Source organism: Rutilus rutilus (assembly GCF_951802725.1).
Source record: "Rutilus rutilus genome assembly, chromosome: 5".
Classification (NCBI taxonomy): Eukaryota; Metazoa; Chordata; class Actinopteri; order Cypriniformes; family Leuciscidae; genus Rutilus; species Rutilus rutilus.
In genome coordinates, this window is record NC_140213.1 from 7,595,031 (window position 1) to 7,616,266 (window position 21,236).

At 42.4% G+C, this 21,236-nt stretch overlaps 1 long non-coding RNA gene across 1 annotated transcript; it reads left to right on the forward strand.

Moving 5' to 3' along the window:
- Nucleotides 1-2,080: 2,080 nt before the first annotated feature.
- LOC311290843 lies at nucleotides 2,081-4,813 on the forward strand. The gene is made up of 6 exons (XR_014627460.1): nucleotides 2,081-2,621; nucleotides 3,009-3,062; nucleotides 3,259-3,323; nucleotides 3,424-3,483; nucleotides 3,567-3,662; nucleotides 3,847-4,813. It is a non-coding gene; the product is annotated as an uncharacterized lncRNA (long non-coding RNA).
- The last annotated feature ends 16,423 nt before the right edge of the window (nucleotides 4,814-21,236 follow it).

Below are 21,236 nucleotides of genomic sequence, written 5' to 3' on the forward strand. Positions count from 1 at the left end.
CTGTTGGAACAACAAAAGTGATGGTTTGGTGTGGTATATGGGGTACAACGATAGTGGGTCCATTCTTCATCAATGGAAACCTCAAGGCCACTGGATATTTGAAATTGCTACATGATGATGTGTTTCCCTCTTTATGCACTGAAGCTGGCACGTTCCCTGAGTTTTTCCAGCAAGATGGTGCACCACCACATTATGGGTGCCAGGTCCGAGCATTCCTAGATGAACAGTTTCCTGGAAAGTGGATTGGTCGTCGTGGGCCAGTTGAATGGCCCCCAAGGTCTCCCGATCTGACCCCCTTAGACTTTTATCTTCGGGGTCATCTGAAGGCAATTGTCTATGGTGTGAAGATACGAGATGTGCAGCACCTGAAACTACGGATACTGGATGCCTGTGCTGGCATTTCTCCTGCGGTGTTGCTATCAGTGTGTGAAGAGTGGGAGAACAGGGTTGCATTGACAATCCAACACAATGGGCAGCACATTGAACACATTTTATAAGTGGTCAGAAACTTGTAAATAACTCATGAACGAATAAAGTTACGTTGAAACCAAGCACACCATTGTTTTTCTTGTGACATTACCAATAAGTTTGATTTGTCACATGGCCCTCTTCCTATTGAAAAAACAAAAGTTGTATCCAAGATGGCCGACTTCTAAATGGCCACCATGGTCACCACCCATCTTGAGGAGTTTGCCCCCTCACATATACTAATGTGCCACAAACAGGACTTTAATATCACCAACCATTCCCATGTTACGGTGTATCCATATAAATGGCCCACCCTGTACATTGATGTTAGTATACTTACTACTTAAAGTATAATTAAAAATATAGTATACTTAATAAAATTAACTTGAAGTATACTTGTTTTATGTAAGGGTAGTCACTGCTTAGTCTACTACTGCAATGTTTTTCTCATGTTCCTTGGAATTAAAAGAGAAAGAAACTCAAATGTGTATGACTGACACATCTTCTGTTACATTTCTCATTCTTAGGTGCAATAATCAATTAGCAGCTAGCTGAAGTTATCACACCTGCACAAACATAAATCCACCTCTCAAAACAAATGTACACAACTCAGCTCTGTTTGCTCAATTATGTGATCTGATAAACATACTCCAGTCGGCCTTGTTTGACATCTAGAATCCTTATTTACATTATTGTAGGGAAATTATGCCTTTATTTTCTGTTTGCCATGATCAAACAGAAAACTCCGTGATCGACTTCGTATTGGTTAATTGTTCCAAGATACTGTAAAAAAAAACATTAGGTTGTAGGGGAAAAAAAATCACCCTGTAATTCACTTCGACATGTGAGGTGATGTTAAAGTGATAGTTCACCCAAAAATGAAACCTCACTATTAAAAGTAAATGGTAAATGGTGCATACATGCATCCACCTATGTGTCCCTTTAAAAGCCAGTTGCGCCCGCACCATGGCGGATTGCTATTTGCATGGCGGAATTTGCAAGCGGAAAGACTGAACGCTTCTCCAGAGAGCAAACGGATCTGCTCATGCGCGAGGTTAAAGCGCGCAATCAGACCATCTATGGCACACGCCGGAATCCACCATATCTTTATGTACACAATAATACTCTTTTACTATACATTGTAATCCTTTTATTTTTTATATTTGGCATGTTTGTGTGCTGCTGGGCATCCCTGTGTGTGTGTAATAAGCTGAGTGTAGGCTACACATGTTGTGCAATTAACTTTAGACCAGGTTTCAGTTGGTCAATGGCGCAGTCTATTTCAGTTGCCTTAAAATAGCAACGTGCCAACAATACAACAATACAGTTTTCAGACCTGCAGCCCATGGGTGCACAAATGAGCGCAAATGGATGTGCTATTTAAACAACGTGGTGCAGGACGTGAAAATGATAACTTTGTCGAGCTGAAACTAGCAAAAAACACTTGCTTCGCGCCTGCCGCCACATTGCGCCGGATGTATGATAGGGCCCTAAGGCTTTGACACCAAAGACCGCATTACCTCTGCAGTAAAGCTAAAGAACCCAGTGAGGTCAGAGACTCAAGAGTGGACCTCATTATGATGAGCAAACCAGAGCTACACTGTTAGACTTTTCTGTAATTTCTACAGTTATTTACTTTAAATCCCCCAGTATTATACTGCTATTTCTCTTTACAGTAAATAACTGTGATTCCAATTGCATCATGGGAATTTTCTGTGACGTCTAACACCACATACAGAGACTTACTGTATTTTTTAAATTTGCTGTATACTACTGTATTTGACGTAACTGCCTCTCTGGCTGGCACCATTCCACCGTGCTTTTTATTTCCTAATTTTTGCCTTACACCGCGTGTCTACAACGCTATAATAGCCAGAGGCTGTCTATATTGGACACATTGAAGCGACCGGACCTTTAAATGCAAACCCGTTTATCCCTTGTAAGAACTAGCGCGAGCGCTTGGACCCGTATCTGACTACGTCTGAAATATAACGGCCGCGGCGTATCACTACACTGTCTGGGATTTGTCGTGTCGCGTCAGACAGACATCCAGTGTAGGTAATGGGGTCTGTCTTTTGTTGGATCGCGACGTTCGTGTCTGGCCCGGGGAAGAGACGGAATTCACTTCACCGAGAGAGAGATCAGCAAGCAAGGTAAAAAAAAAACATTCTGTGTATGTTGACCATAGACTGGCTGTTGACAGGATTGTACCCAGTTTAACGTATGTTAACGTTAACGTCAGCCTAACGTTACTCGTCGTCAACATGGCGGTAACGAACTTTACCATGGTAAACTGAGCTAACGTTTCATTTTACACACTTTGTTAGATTATTGAATTGTCGAGTTAAAATATGCCAACGAGCAACGCGTTTACATTAACAATGTGAATAAACTAATGTGAAATTCTGTTTATAGCCTAATGTTGGCCTACTGATGAGAACCTTTATAGTTTTACCATTAGTTTGCAAACTATACCATATTATAGTTTTTTATTTTTATTTTATGGAATTTAATATTTGCTTCCATTTTTGTGTTTAAAGGCAACTGCAACAAAGCGCCAATTCGCGCCAGTGACTTCTAGCAAGATTCCAGAGGTAGGCCAGCCCATTTGTGATATATTTTGAGATAAGTTTGCTGAAATTATTAGCATACGCTATGTGAAAATTGCTTTTGAGCCACTGGTGCAGACTAGGTAGCTTACAATAGGCCTATCTTATAAAATCTCTATAAAATTGGCTAACTTTATATCAAATAAGTGACCTTTGCATTATGTCTAACTTTATTACACAGCAAATGAACCAATCAGAAGATGGACCATTGTCTTTGTTCAGTCTCACCAGATTAAATGTATCCAGGTAAGCACTGCAGTAAAACTCTCACTAATTCATTCAGACCAAATCTAGCATTCTAAACAACTTAAGTTTATATTTTTGCATTATTTTTATATTTTATTAGCCAGAAGACTCTACCATTGCAGTTCCACCTGACTAGGAAGGTCCTAATATCAGGTCACAGGTGGGTTAACTACTGTAGGAAGGAGAACGATCATCACACAGTGATTTCTTGCATGTATCTTACTGTGTATTTGTCTCAAACAGGTACTCCTTCACTGCAGACAAGCTGAAATGGGCTAAAATCATCTATTTCAGTCGTTCTTTATGGATCTCAGCATTTTTGGACAGAATTTAGGATTTGTAAGTATTAAAATTTAATCTGGCATAATTTAATTTAGTTCTTTTGTATGCTATTTATTGACAAAAGCTGTTTACAAATATATATTCTTAAGTTTTTGTGAAAATAATAATAAAAATTAACAAAAAAGGAGGTTAAAAATAATGTGACACTAATATTCTCTCTCTCTCTCTCTCTCTCATATAGTTTTGGAACTGGGATCTCCTCTGAAGGACTGAGTACATTTGTGTTTGTGGGCACGCATGCAGACCAGGGAACACTCTGATGTTGTCAATCAAGTTCTGAACAGGAACCAATCTTTGGAGAAGTTCATTTATTCACAAAGGTGGACAAAAACATTGTGTTGGCTTTTTAATTTGATTATTTTGATGATGACTTTTACTCCTATGCTGTAGAAAAGATGGAGTAGACAGTCAGACATTGATAATAATAAGAAATGTTTCTTGAGCATCAAAGAGACTTCTTTCAAAAACATTAAGACACTTAAATACTTCTTTTGGCCTCCAGTGTACATGAATCCAACAAAGTTTTGGAAATAAGTGAAATTATTTTTAAGGTGGGGTTATGTGTCTTGTATTGTGAAAAGAACTGTGTTTTGTCCTGTTTTGGACATTTCCTTTTTGACTGCTTAAAAATGTATTTATATTCTGCAGTTTTATGAATGTAATGGTTGATATTTCATTATAATACTTGTATAAGCTAAACAACCAATGACTCTACATTCATTTAGTCAAATGCTAACGTTTTGTTTATGGTTTTATGTATGTTTTTAACAATGTGTGCAGTGAAGGACAGCACATAATGTGTTAATTTAACACGTTTACACATCTTTGTGCTAACCTCTCTGACATATTTACTTTGTTAAAATCATTAACACAATGAATGAGTTAAAATTAACACAACATTTTTTGTCTCTAAACTCACCCATTAATGTGTAAAAATTTCACACATCATTTCCAGCATTGGCATGTTTATTTTGTGATATATATGAAATGTTTTAAATAAAAAAAAATTATTTTGTGATAACTTTGTCTAATTGGTTTGTATGAAAGTAGTACTTATGTAGGATAAAAATAAAATTAATCATATATCAAAATTATCAAATCTAATTTATATTTAGTACAAATAAAAATAATTACAGTAGTGTACTGATTAGCTTAGTTTTTACAGTAATGCACTGTACTGATTAGCTTCATTTTTACAGTAATGCACTGTATTACACAAAACTGAAATACGGTTTGGTACTGTAACTCTTAATTACAGTAACTTACTGGCAACAGTGTTGCCAGTAAGTTACTGTAAAAAACCCTTGAAAAGTCTAACAGTGTAATTAGTGTCCAACAGCTGAGGTTATGGCCTTTGTAATTACAGAAAACCTAATGTTTTTAGTCTAAAATTAGATGCTTATTTCTATCTGGCTATTAGTCTCTCTCATTATGTTGCAATAATTTTGACCTCTTGACTTCAACCAATGTTCATGAGTGGGAATAACGTTTCTGGTAAGAAGTATTGATTATATACACCCACTGGGATAACAGTGTTTGACTTTTTTTTTGTACAAGACATTTGTTAAGTAGACCTTATTAAGGAACATGAACAGGCGTATAGTTTTATTTCAGATGTTACAGGAATGATCCTTACCCAAACACTGGCATTGAATAAAACAGCCCACTCATTCTGCAAGAAATAATTATATCTTCTTGGGCAGAACAATTCAAATAAAAAATCTATTAGGCCTATTGAATTTTTGCAAAAATTGTACAACAATAGCCATTATTTTTTCTCATTCTGATTGTCTACTGTAAAAACATTGTGACTTTTCCTGAATATTTATTGCTATACTTCCACTTTAAATTTTACAATAGTACAGAATAGGAACTTACTTAATCATCTTCGTCCAATGTGAGACACACAGTGAGCCGCTACTAGCTCTTTCCGTCTAGGTCTGTCCTGAGCTGAGCTCCCCATGAGAGCCCAATTTCTTCCAGCTTGATCCATGTTGTTCTTGGCCTGCTTCGTTTCTGCTTGTCAGGTGGTGTCCAACGCAAAGCCACTTTGGGTATCCTTTCCTGACACATCCTGAGTAAATGTCAGAGCCATCTTAATCTGCGCATCATGATCTCCTGAGATATGTTCTTGGATCTTGTCTTTTTGTAACGGTTGACATTAGAGATGGTATTGCCCTAGTGAAAAACAACTACGCCAAAATGTATTTAAAATAGGCCTACATTTATTTCATACTAAATATACTACAAACCCATTAATATATTTACTGACGTATTGCTTGAGACTTACTAAATATTATAATTAAACTTTATTTGGAGTTCTTTATTGCACAATGCATATTTCTTAATATTAAGCCTATGTGTTTAATATCACCCTTAGTAAAGTATGAACACTGTATAATTTAAATGCAAGATATTTAAAGTGTTCCTAAAGTATACTTGCAATAATTACATTTTAGCACAATCAAATGTACTTCTTTTCAAATGTAGGCCTATATATTTACTTGTTCCAATTAAGCAGACTTTAAGTATAACAGTTTAGTATACCACAAATACAATTGCAGGGTATTTATATTGAGTTCATAATATGTAAATGTATTTGTATTTAAAATACATTTAAGTATTTCTATTTTGTTGGCAAGTAGATGTTGCATATATTTCTCAGGCAACTGGAAGGCATATACCTTGCTCATGTCTGTTTTCACTATTCTCTAACATTCATAGCCATTCAGAAGCACTGATTTAACATTGCTGTTGTAAAGCTTGATCTTTGTTCTGAGGCTTAGCTGTTTAGACTTCCAGTGGGTTCTGAGCCTGCTAAAAGCTCCTCTTGCTTAATTTATTTGGGCCTTGATGTCTTTTTGGGGTCTGTTATCAGTGCTAATGACGCTGCCAAGATAAGTGAAATCCTTCACATCCTCGATAGCTACTCAGGGTCATAAAGCACGCCACAACCCCAACCACAAGTTTTTTTTAAGAGCATAAATACATTCCAGTAATTAATAAGTAACCTATTAAACACAAAATACAAAACATAAAAAAGGTAACTTATTTTATTCATTATTTTAAAATCTAACACAGATTTAGATCTCACAATTGTAAGTGGGCTGTAGACCGGTATTTCATGTGCGTCTGCAAAAAAAAAAACATTGCATGTGCAAAAACCATTCCCGTATCCCACAGTATAGCATAATATGGGTATTTATTTTACAGTAGACTCTGCTGTACAGTAAAGCACAGAAAACTACCTGAATTGCATTAATTCCACAGTAAAAAAATAATAATATTTATATATTTATATATATATATATATATATATATATATATATATACATACATTACAGTTGCTCAGACAGGTTGATGAGAGTCTTTTTCAGCTAGAACAGGAATCTGTATAAATGGAGATTTGTACAGACCGAACATATGAGGAAACATGGGCAAGGATTGCAGCTGCTTTCATTAAAGTTATTTTAATGAATATTACCTGAAGGTGGAGGAAACAAATTTATTTCAATTCAGTGATGGTTTTAAACCAGCAAGAGAGTAAATGGATTTCAGGATAGGGGTGTTCATTTTAATATTGCAGCCCATTTATAAAAGTGAAAGGGAATGCAGTACATCAGCATATTGAAAACATTGTGGCTCTCTGGAGAAATTGGATAAGGAGCCGTCTCAGCCTCTCGCAGAATCTTCAAAACCCGACACAGACAAAGAAACATAAAATACGTACGGCGAAAACAAAGAAAAAGAAAATACGACGTCCCTAGGGGGAGAAGAAAGCTTTGGTCTGACACTTTTGTGAGAGTGGGAAATGCTCATCTGGGGCCTTCAGACCGTATTGTGCTGTCAGTAACTGATCATGCAAAGACTTGCAGATGAAAAAAGGTTGCTCACCTATGATGAGTGTCTGTCTCTGATGATTTGATAGACATTTAATTCCCACACTGCAATCAGAATGTGGGTTTGGAGCTGAAAGTCTCTTTTTAATGTGGCCTGGTATGGCTCATTACTCAAGTCATCTATGCATTGAACTTTCATGTTCATGCTACTGAACACTAGCAGTTTGGAAAATGGTTGTGCTTTTGCATAAGGCCACATTTACACTTTGTCTTAACATCCATCTCGGGTGATCTGATTGGATATATTGGATATTGGATATTGGAATTGGCTCTCACACACGGAGACATAGATCATTTGCTTTGGATGAAAGTGTCTGCTTCATGAATAAATGTAAATTATGTAAAGCAAGCACACATCTGAAGTTCAGGTAATACAGATGCTAACTGAAATAGCAATGAGCAATTCTGACTTCATGATGTACACTCAGAAAAAAAAAGGTAACAGAGCTGTGTCTCGGGAGGTACCCTTTCGAAAAGGTACACCTTTGTACCTAAAGAGTGCATATTAGTAACTTGAAGGTACATATTGGGACCAAAAGTGTAATTATTAGTACCTAAATGCTACATATTAGAACCTTTTTGAAAGGTACCATGACAGCTTTTGTACCTCTGAGAGTGTATGTGTGTGCTTTTGTTTTTTCTGAGAGTGTATAAAGTCATGAATTTAGAGAACCTCACCTTAAAATCCAATTACGAGTGGTCACAGGAGTTGCATTTAAAAACAAGTTGGATGTGACAGCAATGTGCTGACTGCTTGATAGATGGTAATACTGGGTGGAAACGGGGCATAATGCACTTAAGTGTGCCAAGTATATCCAATAGAATTTCAGAACATGCATTCACTTTCCATGAAGAGAGTGCAGAATAAGGCCTGCAATTTGTATTTTCTTGTTCAGCAAATGGTTAGTATAAAGGAATCGCTTAACCTTCAGAATATGTTGTTTATCAAACTAAATATTATAGGATTTATTGTAGTAACCTTGTTTGGAAAGCAGGGCGGGGCTGAGAGCCGTGGGAACGGAGCGAGGCTGGTGGCGTGATTGCTAATAAATGCGTCCCCTGACTCCAATATATCACGGAGGAGCTCCGGACAGATAAAAGGAGGAGTTACGACAGTGAAGGACAAGAGAGGACCAAGCCTGGGCTGCGTTTCCCAAAAGCATCGTAAGCCTAAGTTGATCATAAAAACGATCGTACGACTGATCTTAATATTATGGTCTGTTTCCCAAAAGCATCGTAGCTTAAGTAGCACTTGAAAATCTTCGTAGATCTACGAGTGCTCTGGAGTAATCGTACATCCCCAAGTGCGTCGTAAGAAGACAGAGTTATGAGGACACCTGCAGGACAACCGGCAGATTACACCTTTAACTTTATTCAAATGCAATGTGATTATAATATAAGGTTTTGATTGTACTTTATTGTACACTTTATTACTCTTTTTTGTTGTTGGTTAAATTAATGTATAAATTAAATAATTAAAAATGTCAGAAAACAAAACAAAAAAATAGAAATAATTTAATCTAATAATTTTAATCAAAATTAAATGAATGAACAAAAATAAATAAAATAAATCCTTTAAATCTGTTAAAAATTACATCTTTGTTTCGCTCTATCTCCTCTAAAAGGACATTAATTTAATCTTTTTGAAAGGTATCTTTTTTTTTTTTTTTTTTTTTTTTTTGTTCAGCCATTTTGTCAGTGCTTCCGCCTGTAGGTGCTTTATATAGACTTGTCTTGATTGCTAATCCTCAACAGATGACAATTATTAGGTTAAACGTTCAGAATACGATTCCATAAAGGTTATATTTCAGCACTTCGTGAATGGACAGCGACTTTTTGGATTCGCTCGTGGATTTGCTGCGAGCGTTCGTGACCTTGCACGTAGAAAGCGCTCTTAAGAGCTAAGATACATCGTTATCGGGAAACCCAGCCCTGGACTATTTTACGTTCTGTTTTGTTTATGTTTGTGCAGCAGTTGTCCGCTAGGAGGGCTGCTGCTTTACTTACGTTTTGTGTCTGTTTATTTTGATATTAAATTATGTTGATCGTTCGCCACTTCCCGCCTCCTTCTTTCCCTGAGCCTTTAACATTGGTAGACCTTGATTCAAAGAGATACCATTGAAGGATCTGATATTTTTATACTTTTGTAATTGCTACTTTGCATCTATGCATTTGGCAGACACTTTTATCCAGAGTGACTTACATGACATTCAGTTATACTTTTTTTTATTATTATTCATGCTGTCCCTGGAAATCAGACCATGTCGTTGTTAGTGCCATGTTATACTGTTTTAAGTACAGGAAGGCTGTTTGGAGCAAGGCATGCCTAAATTAATAATAATAATAATAATAATAATAATAATAATAAAACAAATGTGATTTTATAATGTTTTTTGTTTTTTTTTATAAATAACCATTAAAATGAAATGCACACAAGTAAAAAAAAAAAAAAATGTGCAGGACTGGGCACAGTCATATTATATTATATTAATATATCCTAAATTAAGCTGTCATTCATTAAAGGCTACATATTTGTGACCAAATATTGGTTTATAGTTATTGATAACTTTGGTAATGGATTTGGTTAATGGTAGTTAAAATTGTTACAATAATAATAAAATTGTAAAAGTAATAATTTTAATATTTGAATGCTGTGAATTGAATATCTATTCAACAGTGTTAAAATAATGAGGTTGAATGATTTTAACTGTTGGATACATCAAAAAGGTCCAGTTCCAGGTGGGAAAGGCCAAAATCAACTTGGAAGGAGTAGCTATTATTCATATATTAATATTATGACAATAGTTTATCTATCATACCTCAGGTCTCACTACTACAACATGGGATTTGTGCTTCTAATTATAATAAAATAATAAAAGTTTACTGTGCTGACCTGTTTTTGGACACATAATCAGTAATCACATCAAATTGCTTATTTTAATATAACCTAATCTAATTAAATTTTTCAGAGTTTGTGAAACTCTTTGGAGAGCTAATACAGCGAGAACAATAATTGTTTCTCAGGGTAACATCTACAAACTATTTACATGGTTCCTCCAAAATAAAACTCAAACATTCAGATGGCAATTCATTTAGGGAGTTGCTTTGAGGGAGTTTCCGTCAGATGACCTCAGAAGAAAGATGTTACCCGTTATCATTCCCATTAATTTCAATAGCAGTTGCTCTACTTCTTTGCTCATGTATTCTTACCTGAACTGTAAATACTATGTGACTTAATCAGTTAAATGACTTCTTGAAATGCTAATAATTCTACTTGGCTAAATTGTTTAATGGTTTTTTTTTAAAAGACAAACTTTTAACTGGTAGTCTAGATGCATCCTCACATGAAAACACACACACACACACACACACACACACACACACACACATATATATATATAAAATTAATAAAAAATAAAATAGCATTGTCCAAAAAACAATGCTTTAGAATAGGGTAGGGCCAATGTAGGGCTTTAGAATAGGGTATTTTTTAACAAATATAAACATATCTTTCTTATTCATCTTGGAGCATAATTTAAGAACATTTTGTAGCAGATCTGTCTCCTCCTGCAGTCATATGCATGACACAACTCTTAAAGATAGAAATATGAAATAGCACAGGCACGGGGGTTGGCCTGTGGCATGATATGGGTTCTTGTTGACCTTACGTACTTATGCATATGGAACGGGAGTGCTGTGAAATGCTAAATGTGAATGATGCAATCCCTGGAGATCCAGAATTTAGGGCCTTATCAGTCCGTAGCCTCTGGCATTAGAGATGCCAGCTCCATTACCCTGGCCTGTATCAGTTCCCTGGGCAGTGTGAAGCGCAGGGCACATCGCACTATGCCTAAAGCCTCGTATCATTTGCAGACGTTCATTCCGAGATTTCTTTCCCTTTCTACCCTTGTCATGCCTTCTGGCATAACTTAAAATGTCTGACAGAGATGAGCCAAAGGAGCATTCATGCTATTATGATTGTTTCCCCTCTCTCCTCTTTCGAACCAGCTGGCCCAGGGGAGGATCTGCTGACCTATACCCAATTGACTGGAGACTGCTTTCATTTTCATGTTTAGCAATGGCATGGTAAAAAGAAGCCAAATCTTTTGTAAATGTATTCAAGGCTAAGGTTCAGAAATGACTAGGATTCAAACGGCATGCATCCTCCCAAAGCTATTCCTGGGCAATTACAGACTTGGATAGATTTTATATCAAATTCAACCTAGTGACTTTTTTGATCCTCTGAAGCTATTTGCTATTTCTCCCACAAGCCCAACATCATATTTAACTCACTGAGATTGGCTTTATTATTATAGGGGATTGTTTGCTAAGGCAAGCATCACTATTATTATTGCTCATACTTAGCCTAAAGACCCTAACCAGAATTATAAAAATTTGGATAGTACCTTCTTTTACACAGTTTACATTATATACTCTTATTACAACCCCATTTTTTGCAATAAAATTCACAATCTGTAATTTGTTAAAGGTTTTACAAATTTGTTTAAACTTTCTTTATATACCAATACATAATTAAAATGTAAGTACTCTGAAAAAGAGAGTATAAAAATCGAGTGTCTGTAGTCCTCTCAGGGGGCAATAAACACAGCTACTTATTTCCATTCGGAACGAATGAAATGATTGGCTGGGAGACTGTCACTCTCCCTCGCTACCATGGCTACCACCCCTGCTGCTACAGGAGCTGCCTACATGCGCGCACCCGTTTGACTCGAGGAGGGGAAGAGGCATGGAGAGAGGCACGGAAGCTAGGAAGAATCACGATAATGGCAGAGAAAGAGCAGTCAAAATCCCCAGTACCTGCATATACAGTCAGCGAAGGCAAACAAGGCAAAAAAAGGAACTAGTAAGGTAGAAAGGTAGGCTACTTGTCACCGGAGTGTAACGTTAGTCCTCATCAGAGCCAACAGTGCTTTCATCGTGGAAGCTCTTACATGCAAAACACCATATGTTATGAATCTTACACGAAATTCACCTTCATCACAGTGTAACTGATGGTAATGGGAAAACGTGTACCAATGCAACCTGTTTTTAGCTTTGCCTTATGTTACTAGCTCGTTACCAAATCAAACTCAATATATTTTAAACTTTACCAGTATCGATATGCTAGCTTGATAGTGAGTAGTAACAGCCATGTTAGTTATTTATATTCATAATGATAAAGTTAGGTATTTTATTACATGTGATTCTGACATGATGTCACTACATGCACTGCGCTCTAGAGTTCTCAACGGGTCGGGTCAGCCCGACAAACCCGACGGGACCCGCGGGTTCGGGCCGGGTTCGGGTCGAAAATATAATCAAATGACTCGGGTCGGGTCGGACCTCGGGCTTAATCTTTTCCAGTCAGTGAAAAAAAAAAAACATTTATTAATCATCGCTGCTGTTCACCGTAAAGAAAGTCTGGCTGCTGCGTGCAAGCGCATCACGGAGAGGGGCGGGGGCAGACCTGACGCCGCTGCGTGCACGCCTTTAGCCTGGAGAAGAAGATGGAGTTGGTGAAAAGTAAACTTGCCTCAGGTGAATTCCTGAGAGGACTACAGACACTCGATTTTTATACTCTCTTTTTCAGAGTACTTACATTTTAATTATGTATTAAATGTATGTATGTATTGGTTCATTCACTCATTCATTCATTGGTTCATTCACACTGCCAGTGATTTTCCGGAATCAGAGAGTGCGTTCACACACAACCCTTAAAAATCCCGTAAAGACACGTGACAGACGTGACATGTAATGTCTCAGCAGCGTCTTAAGTTTGCTTATGAGCTGCGATTTCTCTCTTGCATTTTTTTTGCTCTGATTCGATCATAAACTTGCGCATTTACGTACCGTTTCACAGCTGGCGAACGATCCCGGCTTCAGCGTCATCACTACGACACGGCAATATTACGGCTTTTGTTCACACAGCGCGCGTTCCGGGACTGAACATGGCAATGTTACTAGGTTCCCAACCCGGCATAGATGCCGGCATCAATCCCGGGTCGTGTTTGCGCTCACACAGAAGCCGTTCTGGCAATTTGCCGGGATCATCGCGCTGTGTGAAAGGGGCTTAAGAGAGAGCTAAGAGAGCTGTTAGGGAGGTGCAGAGACAATAGGAACCCAAGAGCAGATCAATTCAGAATAGAATTTATTGTCCAAAAGCTTGAAAAACAAAACAATGCAAAACATAAAATAATTGGTAGCCGAGCCACCAAGTAAGAGGGCGAGACAGAGGCGAAATCCAATGGACAGGCTGGGGTCAAAAACCAGTAGCGGATCAACAGTTTCAAGGATGAGGCCAAGGCAATAGTCCAGGACGAAGGCAGGGGAGTCAAAAGCCGGGTGAGCAAGCTGAGTTGAGATAGGGAACAGGAACTGGGCAAATAAACAACAAAACAGGATCAAATAATCAGACAAGGTTTTAAAGGTCTTTAGAAGCAACCAAAACGAGACTTCAGGCAAGGGGACAGTGGTGAAGCGGACTGAAACCAAGACACACTGACAGAGAACCAAAGAAAGAGAGAAGCATAAGTAGTGGAGAAAATCAGTGCAGAAAATGGGAAACAGGTGTGTGATTAATGAGAGTGAGAGCACTAATTAGGATGGGATTCAGCTGTGAGAGTAGAGTGAGGTGAACTGACAATCAAGACACAAGACAAACACAGCAGAAAGGCTGAAGATCAAACCAGAGTCCTGACAGTACCCCCCGCCCCAGGAATGCCACCAGGCTTCCCAGGACGAGGAGCAGATCGATGGTATTCCTCAATAAGAGAACGGTCCAGAATGTCCCGGGTCGGGACCCAACATCTCTCCTCCGGACCGTACCCTTCCCAATCGACCAGGTACTGGTATCCTCTGCACCGACGCCTGGAATCCAGAATCTTCCTAACTGTGAAGGCGGGGGCGCCCTCAACCATCAAGGGGGGGGGAGGGGTTCTTTTTGAAGGGATGGGGGGAGATGAAGAAAGGGAACGTATAAAAGGTTTAACACAAGACACATGAAACACCGGGTGCACTCGACGAAGGGGATGCGGAAGCCGAAGCCGAACCGCCACCGGGCTGATCACTTTAACAATGGGGTATGGCCCAATGAACCGCGGTGCCAACTTCTTGGATGGCACCTTAAGGGGCAGGTCCTTGGTGGAGAGCCACACCTTTTGTCCACAAACATACTTGGGTGCCTCAGCCCGACGGCGGTCCGCCAATCTCTTGGTGCCGTCCCTGGTTCTTAGAAGTGCTTCCCTGGCCCTCCTCCAGGTCCGCCGGCATCGATTGATAAATGCCTGAACTGAAGGAACCGCAGCTTCGGGACCCTGTGAGGGAAACAGAGGAGGTTGATACCCAAGACAACAAGAAAATGGGGATAACCCAGTAGACGACACCGGCAAGGTATTGTGAGCATACTCAACCCACGTAAGCTGCTGGCACCAGGAAGAAGGGTTATGAGAGGCCAGACAGCGGAGAGCCCTCCCGAGGTCCTGGTTCGCACGCTCGGTCTGGCCGTTGGTTTGTGGATGGAATCCTGACGACAAACTAGCAGTAGCTCCAATCTGTCGACAGAACTCCCTCCAGAAATGGGAGATGAACTGAGGCCCCCGGTCGGAGACCACGTCCTCCGGAAGACCGTGGATCCGAAAGACGTGGTCGACGACCTTCTGGGCGGTCTCCTTGGCAGAGGGGAGTTTGGGAAGGGGAATGAAGTGGACCGCCTTGGAAAAGCGATCCACTACGGTAAGGACAACTGTATTGCCACTGGACTCTGGTAACCCCGACACAAAGTCCAGCGCAATGTGGGACCAGGGGCGGGAGGGAACGGGAAGGGGTTGGAGCAAACCAGCGGGTACAGAATTAGAGGACTTGTTTTGAGCACAGACCGAGCAAGCGACTACAAAACCCCGGACATCCCCCCCCATGCCCGGCCACCAGAAACGCTGGCGGATGGAAGCCAACGTTCTCCTCACTCCTGGGTGACAGGCCAGCCTGGACGAGTGGCCCCACTCCAGAACCCCCGGCCGAACCGACTCCGGAACGAACAGCAGACCCGCCGGGACTCTCTCTGGTACCTCTGCCCCCGACTGGGCCTGCCTGACGCATTTCTCGATGTCCCAGGTGACGGACCCCACCACACGACCTGGAGGAAGGATGGTGTCTGGCGGGGTTGCGTCCTCCGGGACAGGAAACTGACGAGAGAGTGCGTCAGGCTTGACGTTTTTGGAACCAGGCCGGTAAGACAGGGTAAAATTAAAGCGACCAAAGAAAAGTGCCCAGCGAGCCTGCCTGGAATTCAACCGTTTGGCGGTTTGGATATACTCCAAGTTCCGGTGATCAGTCCAAACCAGAAAAGGCTCCACCGCACCCTCCAACCAGTGGCGCCACTCCCCCAAAGCCAGCCGCACTGCCAACAGCTCACGATTGCCGATGTCGTAGTTCCGTTCTGTGGGAGACAATCGGTGAGAGAAGAATGCACAAGGGTGCAATTTGTTGTCAAGGGAATATCGCTGGGAAAGAACCGCTCCGACACCTATCTCTGACGCATCAACCTCCACAATGAACTGCCGGGTAGGGTCTGGAGTAATTAATATAGGTGCAGATGAAAACCTCTTCTTGAGTTCATCAAAGGCCGCCTGAGCGGATGAGGACCAGCAAAACGGTGTCCTTGTGGAGGTTAATGCAGTCAGAGGAGCCGCCACCTGGCCAAAATTACGGATAAACCGCCTGTAGAAATTAGCAAATCCGATAAAACTCTGTAGTGACTTTCGGTTGCCAGGTGTGGGCCAGTCGGAGACGGCTCTTACCTTAGCGGGATCCACACGAATCCCCTCCACCGAAACGATGTGTCCCAAGAACGGAACCGACTGGTTGTGGAAAGAACACTTCTCCGCCTTAGCAAACAGTTGGTTCTCCAGCAGGCGCTGCAGCACCCGTCTAACATGCTGAATGTGTACCTGGAGTGAACGAGAAAAGATCAAAATGTCATCCAGATACACAAAGACAAACTTGTTGATCATGTCTCTCAGCACGTCGTTGACGAGCGCCTGGAAGACGGCTGGGGCGTTAGTCAAACCGAAGGGAAGAACCCGGTACTCGAAGTGTCCCGTGGGGGTGTTAAAAGCCGTCTTCCACTCGTCCCCCTCCCTGATCCGAACCAAATGGTATGCGTTGCGGAGGTCCAGCTTCGTGAAGTACCTTGCCCCCTGCAGGATCTCGAAGGCCGACGACATCAACGGCAGGGGATACCTGTTTTTAACGGTGATGTCGTTCAGCCCCCGATAATCAATGCAGGGGCGCAAGGAACCATCCTTCTTCTTCACGAAGAAGAACCCCGCTCCCGCCGGAGAGGAAGAAGGACGAATAATGTCGGCCGCCAGAGACTCTGATAGATATTTCTCCATGGCCGCCCGTTCGGGGGCGGACAAGGAGAACAACCGTCCCTTAGGCGGAGAAGTGCCAGGAAGAAGGTTGATGGCGCAATCATAGGGACGGTGCGGAGGAAGAGATGAGGCCCGGGAGTGGCTGAAGACCGCCCTCAGATCGTGGTAGACCTCAGGAACTCTGGAAAGATCGATCGGCTCTTCCTGCAACACAGGGACAGAGGAGACAGGAGACAAGGCAGACACAAGACAATGGGCATGACAATGTGGACTCCACGATAAGATTGTGCTCTCTGACCAGTTTATGTGAGGATTGTGAGTGGTTAACCAGGGGTGACCAAGGATCACGGGAGTGAGGGGTGAGTGACAAACAAAAAACACAATTTCTTCTCTGTGATTGCCAGAGGTGACAAGCTCTAAAGGAACAGAGGTCTGAGAAATAGTGGTCAGTTCCCTCCCATCCAAGGCGAGAACTGAAAGGATAGGAGAAAGAGACTGAAAAGAAATGCCTCTCTTCGAGGCCCAAGAAAAATCAATAAAATTCCCTTCGGCTCCCGAATCAATGAGGGCAGAGAGTTGGTGAACAGCACCTTTATGAATGACTGAAGCTGGAAGCATGGAGCGGGAACCAGTGGGTGGGGTGGTGGAAGTAGCGCTCGCCAGTATCCCCACGTTTACTGGCGAGCGTTGGCTTTTGCCGGGCAGGACGAAGCAAAATGTCCGAGACGACCACAGTAGAGACATTGTCCCTTAGACAGACGTTTCTGTTTCTCCTCTGCAGACAAACGGTACCTGCCCAACTGCATAGCTTCAGGAGCAGGTAGGTGGTCTGGAGCAGCAGACACGGAGGAGGTAGGTGCGAGGTCGACTAATGACATGGATGGAGGGAACCGAGCTCTCCTACGAAGATCCCGACGGTTGTCTAGGCGGATGGCCAGGTCAACAAGTTCGTCCAGGTGTTCAGGGAGTTCGTGAGCATACATTTCATCCTTTAGGTCGTCCTCCAGCGCCTCCGTAAACCTGGCAACCAGTGCTGCTTCATTCCACATACTTGAAGCTGCGAGGGTGCGGAACTCAATGGCGAAGTCCGCCACTGAACGTCTCCCCTGACGCAGTGCTGCCAAGAGCCGCGACGCCTCCTTACCGAGCGCTGAGCGGTCGAATATCTTGACAAATTCTGCCTTGAAGCTGAAAAAGTCCTCGCAGCAGGCTGCCTCTGCAGCCCAGACAGAAGTAGCCCATTCCCGGGCCCGGCCGGCGAGAAGGGAGATGACGAATGCCACTCTGGCAGTGTCTGAGGCATAAGTGAGGGGTTGCAGAGAAAATATCACCTCACACTGAATCATGAATGCACGACACATTGAAGGCTCACCGGAATATATGGGAGGGTTGTTGATGCGTGGTTCCTGAGTGACAAGAGGGCGTTCGATGGCCGGTGCCATAGGATTGCGATCGGTCTGCATCCGGCGAATAGTCTCTGTAAGTTCAGTAACCTGGCTGACTAGAGAGTCCATGGTTTGATGAGCGGCCACCAGCTCCCCTTGATGCTGTCCCAGTAACGCACCCTGGGCCTCCACAGCTGAGCGTAGCTGAGATTGGTCTGCTGGGTCCATCCTGGTCAGTGTGTACTGTTAGGGAGGTGCAGAGACAATAGGAACCCAAGAGCAGATCAATTCAGAATAGAATTTATTGTCCAAAAGCTTGAAAAACAAAACAATGCAAAACATAAAATAATTGGTAGCCGAGCCACCAAGTAAGAGGGCGAGACAGAGGCGAAATCCAATGGACAGGCTGGGGTCAAAAACCAGTAGCGGATCAACAGTTTCAAGGATGAGGCCAAGGCAATAGTCCAGGACGAAGGCAGGGGAGTCAAAAGCCGGGTGAGCAAGCTGAGTTGAGATAGGGAACAGGAACTGGGCAAATAAACAACAAAACAGGATCAAATAATCAGACAAGGTTTTAAAGGTCTTTAGAAGCAACCAAAACGAGACTTCAGGCAAGGGGACAGTGGTGAAGCGGACTGAAACCAAGACACACTGACAGAGAACCAAAGAAAGAGAGAAGCATAAGTAGTGGAGAAAATCAGTGCAGAAAATGGGAAACAGGTGTGTGATTAATGAGAGTGAGAGCACTAATTAGGATGGGATTCAGCTGTGAGAGTAGAGTGAGGTGAACTGACAATCAAGACACAAGACAAACACAGCAGAAAGGCTGAAGATCAAACCAGAGTCCTGACAAGAGCTGATCTTGTGTTTTTAAGGCGTGAAGATGTCACACCCTCTGGAGGTGTAAGAGCCAATGAGAAGATTTCCCTTTGGAGGGAAATTTTACTTTACGACCTATTGTCCAAGCAGGCCTTTGAACATGTAATTTGATTGGATGTTTAACACAAGAATCTTTAAGATGCTTATAATACTAATGCATCACAAAGTTAGCAAAATGTAATGTAAATGAACAAATCGGGGACGAAGATTGGAGTTTATAGAGACCAAACATGCTACACATATGATTTTGGTTAACCATAATATGCAAAGTCTGAAACATTAACCCAATAGAGTTTACAAGAATACAAAAGCCAAACCACATAAAAGGAAAATCATGAGGTGGGAAAAGTAGATACGTTTACACATTTCTCAAGTGGTTATATATAGAATATATAGGATTAACAGGGTTTATTTCTCCTTCTCAGCAAAAATTAAGTTAGAGTCACAGCTCTCTGGAATTTTTCTTTTGGGGTCGTAAACCGAGTTCTGCCAGTGTGTTACTGTTAGCTTCATTTGGGATGTTAGTTTTTGGGGGAAGTTTCACAGGCCTTTGTTGGGAGAGTGAGTTTGCTGGATTATTCAATAAATAAATGAATAATTTGTGTGTGTCTGATTGGTCCAGACGCTACACAAGGCATGTATGTCTTTCACAATCTACCAAACAATATTGTGAAAAGATTCAGGGAATCAGGAGAAATCTCAGTCTGTGTAAGGCAAAGCAGTAGACCTCCATTGAATGTGCGTGACCTTTGAGCCTTCAGATGGCATTGCATGAGAAACGTCTCGGTTACGTATGGAACCCTCGGCATGGTCGACCTTGCGTCTGGTAAGCCAAGACAATGGCATCCACTATCCAGTGAGACAACCTTTGCTTGGAGAGAGCCTTTCCCTTCAGCTTACCACCATAACAGACAAAGAGCTGGTCTGAGGTCCTGAAACACTGTGTTCTGTCTACTTAGGCATGGAGGGCGTGTACTGGACAGAGCAGTGCCAAGGCTGGGTCTGTGTCCTCCGAGGATAGTGCTTGCAGGTTCACCACCTGATCTCTAAATGGAGTGGTGGGGACCTTGGGCATGTATCCAGGCCGGGGTCTCAGGATCACGTGAGAGTAGGCCGGCCTGAATTCCAGGCATGCTTCGTCAACCGAAAATGCCTGCAGGTCCCCTACCCTCTTGATCGAGGCCAATGCAACCAGGAGCGCTGTCTTCATAGACAGGAACTTAAGCTCAACTGATTGCAAAGGCTCAAAGGGAGCTCTCTGCAGGGCAGATAGAACCACTGCAAGGTCCCAAGAGGGTACAAGAGGAGAGCGAGGAGGATTTAGGCTGCTGTTGGGGCCGAGCGGGAGGGGCGGGAGCCGCGGGAGGGTGCCCTCGGCAGCGAGCAGACTGAGGATTCTTTGCCGACGGCTGAGAGGAGGCAGCAGCAGGCCGTCGGGGCAGAATCTGCTTTATAGCCTCAGTCTGCTTCTGGGGGGTCGAGAACTGTTGGGCGAAGTCCTCGACTGGGCCGCCGAAGAGGCCCGCCTGGTATATGGGATAGTCAAAACGGGTTCGCTCGGCCTCTCTCATGTCGGCCAGGTTGAGCCAGAGGTGTCTGTCCTGGACCGTGTTAGTAAACATCACCTGGCCCAGGGAACGAGAGCCCTGGGTCAGTTCAGCCCTCGTGCATGTCCCTGAGCATCCGTGCCTGATAGACCTGCAGGATGGCCATGGCATGCAAAGAGGCGGCAGCCTGCCCTGCAGCTCTATTGGACTTCGCGACGAGAGTTGACGAAAACCTACAGGCTTTGGAGGGGTGCTTTGGGTTACCACGGGAAGAAGTGCTCTGAGGACACAGTTGCATCACAACAGAGCATTCAACCGGGGGAACCCCAGTGTACTCTTTGGCCGTGGACCCATCAAGAGCGATCGTGGCAAGACAGTGGAGACTTCCAGGACCTTGTGACCTCCTCATGTACCTCCGGGAAGAAAAGTATTGATGGCGGGCACCCAAAAACCAATCATCCAGCCGTCAACTGGCTGTCAACTCGGGATC